Raw genomic sequence first — 5,628 nt, forward strand, 5'->3', positions numbered from 1 at the left:
AAGATGAATTCGATAATTGTGAGTTTGGTAGTTATTGGCTGTCTTGTGGCGAATATTCACGGCCTACCAGTGGAGAGTGGAACACAGGGACAACAGCTGGCACAAGAACAACAACAAGAGAATCCTGATCCCAAATTTCAAGTTGCTGTACCCTTGCCCGCTGTAATTGAAAGCCAAGAAAATGGACAACATTCGGAGCAGCATCAAAATCTTGAAAATGCTTTCCAAATTGCCGTTCCATTGCCAGCCATAGTTCGTGATGATACAACTGACCAGGCTCAAATGGTTGCTGTTGTTCCCGTATCGTTGTTGGATGTTGAACCTGTTACCGAACAATCCGCCGCCAGTGAGGATGATTCTGTGGTGCGCAATACCCGTGGTCTAGGTTTTGGTAAATTTGGTGGCCTCCATTTCGGTTTCAAAGGTGGCCTTGGCGGATTTGGTCTCCACGGCTTGGGTCTCCATGGTTTAGGCCTGCACGGTTTCAAACCCTTCTTTGGCAAATGGTTCGGTTAAGTTCCTAAGTTTTTAGATATTTATTTGAAAATCGAATTGTTTCCTATTAACGAATTAAGATTTTGTTGTTTTTCTAGTTTATTTTTTTAAATAGTTAAGTATGTTGATTTTTTGTATTCAATAAATAAATAAAAAAATTAATGTTTTTATTTAGTGGAAATTCTGCTAGCTTCCAAGTTGTCCTTCAGAATCTATATGTACTTATACTGATGCTTTAGCCTTTCAAACACTAGTTAATTTTGGTGCACTTAGTTTCGGATTTTTTTTATTTGATGTATTATCCATCGCTCATCAGAAGGAATAAACTTTTTTGGTTGTCCTGGCTTGCGCTTATTTTCCACAGAATTGCTACCTTTAAAGAGTTTTGTTATGTCATGGACCGTAGAATGGCTTCTTTGAACAGCAGCACCGATATTATGCACATATAACCCATTTTGATGATCTTTTATTATCAATTCTCTAATTTTTTTCTTACCCGTATCACTTTTTGGAAAAAACAATTATTTCTTGTTGAAGTTGTTCGGTAGACTTTTTTGTGCTCCTAAAGGGCCAAAAATTTTAATTTGTTGATTACCCACTTTTAGCGACGGCAAAAGTAAGTAGTTGCCACGTGTGTGGTTATTAATTCGAGGTTTGTGGTCTTGTAGCTAACGGAATACGGGGCTCATCCTTTTTGGTACAAACGGATTGTATAAAAATATACTTTAATGTAGATAATGTAACTATCCGGTTATTAAATTGTACTAAAATATATTATTTTCTAGGTGGCAATGCAAATCAACTTCTAGACTATAATTAAATAAACACCATAGTCATAGTCTTCTACCATAAAGAATGACTCTCTAAATTGTAATGGTATGCCTTGTTGTTTTGGCAAATGTAGTTTAGCAAATTAACGCCACAGAATCTTCCAGCACGTGTTTGCAATTAAGGTCTAGCTCGTCGGATTGGGGAGGAACTTGCTGAATCCTGTGGTCAAGCATTACAAAAGTTTCACGTGCTGTTTAAACAGATTAATACTTCTTAAAACATATAAGCTCAAAGTGATATACCGGGAATAGGTGTTAGTTCCCGAACCCTTCCCATCCTTGGTTATGAAAATTCAAATTCTAATATTATCATAACCCCCAAAATGCATAAACTTTGGTTACCTCAGGTTACTTTACGATTTATTTACAATTCATTTTTAAATAATTCAATTTTATGGAAATATATTAAATCTAGTTCAAAATTAATTATATTCTGCTTAATCAATAATTATAACAATAATAATAAGGACATGAACAAAATACTCACGGCTATCAGCGACTCCTTTCATCCGGCCTGGTGTAGAAGTTTCGATGACGCTTATAATAATGAATAATGTATGAAAGAATGCATGCAAAGTTAATGTTAAAGTTTTAAAAGTTATAATATAGGTAGTAGAACTATTTCTTGTAGAAATTAATAACATTCAGGAACGTATTTTAGATTTAATTTATAGGAGCAGGAATTAGATGGCACTATGTAAATACCAATAGTTATCGAAATTTATTTGGGTTTCCTTCAAAAGCTTCCAAAAAAACATTAATTTTATAAAGTATTCCAGGCTAATATCCAAATAAATAAAGCCTTTATTTCTCTTGGCGTTATCGAACACAATTCTATTGGCTTCAATCCACGTGATCTTGATCTCGCTTCTGGTACCAAAATTTCAGGGGCTGTTTTTATATAAATATATATTTTATGTCTTTGGAAATTTGTCCGACACTAGAAATAAACTCCTCTTTATATTCGCGGGCTTTTTAGTTGAAAATTCAAAAATTGCTAGTACCGCGTGCCAACTGTACTCTTAGATGTCTTCTCCAATAATACCCATTTCTTTCTTGAGCAGTTCTCGCTATCCCGACAATTTGAATCAAACATCATGTTATAGCAACAAATTATATGGCCCAATTCCATTGTTCCTACTAAGAAGCATTTAAAAGCATGGGGAACGCTGATTTGATCAGTTCGAAAATGAGAGAATAATAATGATTTATTGAACTATTTGCATATCACTGCATACGTAGTAAAATTGTATTGAGAGAAAGATGGAAAGAAGAATATCACATGTTGTAGCAAATTATGAATGAAGAGCAAATAAGTCATAGAGCGAGACAAAGAAATCTTAGGTTTGCTATGGAATTCACACTCTAGGGCCAAATATTAGCACAACCGTCACAAACTCTGGTTCCTATCAGTGCCTATACGGTTTGCGTTGACTGTATTCGTAGCCTCATTTATATATAGGTTTAGTTATAATGCCCTTATCATGGTAAGGAGATAATGTCATGGGCGACCTCGTGTCTTCCATTCTACCAACGCTCATGGATTCAGAATCTTTTATAAACCTCCAGAAACTAATACAAACTCTTCGACTCAGTCTCCAACTTCACAAGTGCTAGAATCCAATGTATGAACTCGGTCTCCGACTCTTCGATTAAATCTTAAAGCGTAAGTTCACGCATGTCGCAAGAAAGCATCGGGTATGAAGGCGTATTGGAAGGCAATTTACTTCTTCCAAATCGATTCCTCCAAGATGAAAAGCCGACTTCCGCTTAGTTGAAAAGTCGATTTACTTATTGCTATGTATGCCCTGAAGCCCATGAGTATGATTTATCATAAGATAATGCTTTACTACGACAATTTTGTGATATTTTTGGGCGCACCAAAAATGTGCCCACAATCTTAAATAAAAAAAGGAAACAGGAGTTGGTCCAAACTAGGAACAACCATTCGAAGAAGAAAATAAGGAAATTTGACAAAATTGCGCAATGGATTTGTAATCTGTGATAATGAAAACACGAATAATAAACCCAAAAACCCAGTTGAGTACAATATTTTACAAAAATATTTCGGAGTGAGCTAGAGGTCTCAAAACAATCAATAACACAGATAAAAGAAGATGGAAAGCAAGCAATGCGAGATTCACAAGCGAATCTACAGATACTTAGACAAATTAGGAGAACTTTATAAAAAAAAAACACTAATAAGAGTTTCTCCATCTCTTATTAGTGTTTTTTATAAAGACAAAGGAACTAGAAGAAATAATACGCCACAAGAACCTAATGAAGACACTTCGTATATTTGAGGTCGCATTTAAATTAGCTAAAACAAAACATAGAAATGGAGAAAATCAATGAATAGTCATGTTCTAGGAACTTATCGAGAGGCTTAATATTCATATTATATGCCATTGTTATTTTTAATACTATAGTCTATTTATTTTTAACCTTAACCTTAAGAAAGGGTACAAATGTTTATTTTTTGTGATACATATACTTAATATTTGTTTTTGAAATAAAGTTGAATTAAAGGATTTTTAACTATATTTGTTATAAATTACATAAATATCGCCCTATATTTATTCTTATACATTAAGCCACAGCCAGATATTGGCTGTGTGGCTGAGCCAAATTTAGCCTGTGTGGTTCGTCAGTTAAAGAGTTTGTACCCAATATTTCGGTAAATGCTCGGATATTTACTTAATTTACCCACGTGCTTGAAGTATTGTAAAACGATCCAGATATTGTATTAGCTATTCAATATAGTAAATACCCAAATAAATACTGCAAATGGGTATTTACCCCGTAAATACCATCACAATAGAATGCCGCACAGTGGGAAAAATGCAGATATAGCGCGCAGAAAATAAAAGTAGATGTTTTACTGTATGTTTATCGATATTTTGTATAAGAATATATTTAGATGGACAATTTTAATTATTTTATGAAAAAATTTGGCAATTTTTTTTATTAACCCACTAAGCGCCGATTTTTTTTTTAAAAAACTTAAATTTTTAGGTGAAAATTACTATTTTGAAGCTTTTTAAACATTTTTTACTAAGCAACATTTTTCGTTATAACTAATAGCACTCCTAAAATGGGAGCTTTTTTAAAAATGCAGAAACATTTGGAGGGTAAAAAGTGGGTTAAGGGCAAACACTATTGTTATTATATGTATCTTTATTATTGTTAATATTATAAATCTAAAACTATATATTTTATAAAATTTACGCATTACTTATAAAATCACATTCAGAATCCGAGTTTTGATCTGAAATATTTGGTAGCATTGGATCCTCCAATAGTTTAAGGCTTCTTCAGATAGTGGCTCACTATATCGATGGTTAAGAGATGTACTACGAGACAAACTATATATTTTTGGTTCAGAAGAAAATAACAACCTATTGAAAGGATCCCTCATTGTTTCCTAACGACTAATTTTTCTAGTGTACAGTTCCCTGTAGTTCCGAAAGTCCTTATTTCTGGATTCCATGACTTCTTCGGATAACATTCATTTGGGCAAAGCTGCACATTTAATTATATCAGCTCCATGCACTAATATTTTGTGTATGCTTGAAGGCATATAGAACCAAGGATATAATTCCACGAAAAGAATAAATCTTTCCTCAGTAAGTTTTTCAAATGAATCTGCGTTAATAGCATATCCACAGGCCATGGTTGAATCGACGATGCCAAGCCAGGTTGGCTAAAAAACGCCTAGCAGTATTGCCATCGTTTGTTGTTCCGGATACTGACTTAGGTGTGTCAACAATAATGTCCATTACTTCCTTCAAATCATTAATGATACGTGCCTTCCTTTCTTCGAAAAGTGGTCGACCGGAGCTATTAATTTTACACTTTTTCAAAACCAGACGGTATGAAAGTGCAATATACATCCTAAACATCGAATCCTTGCATGTAAGGTCATTGGAAACCCCATAATAAAAGTTCATAAACTCCACCTACACGCACAAAATTTCCATTTGCTTATAGCGAAAACCATATATGTAGGTAAAACCGTGTATATATGAATGTTACACCAATGATATTTTGTCAGGGTTCATAAAGTAGACCCTTTACCTGCGGTATTTGAGAAGAATCTTACAACCGATTTCGTTGTAATTTCAATTTTTATTTAGAACTAGCAGCACTCGTGGCGCTTCGCTGCCCCTACTAAAGTGATTAACATGGGAAAGTTCACGTTGAAAACTATTTATATGCAGTTAAAAGCTATAATATAGGTTTTATAGTAGCCTTATTCGAAGATTGCTGTTCGGCTTTAGATATTTCGTAGTGTAATATCAGT

Source organism: Musca vetustissima, unplaced genomic scaffold (genome assembly GCF_032173495.1).
Source record: "Musca vetustissima isolate MV318-11 ecotype Yass unplaced genomic scaffold, APGP_CSIRO_Mvet_v1 utg22130, whole genome shotgun sequence".
Taxonomy (NCBI): Eukaryota; Metazoa; Arthropoda; class Insecta; order Diptera; family Muscidae; genus Musca; species Musca vetustissima.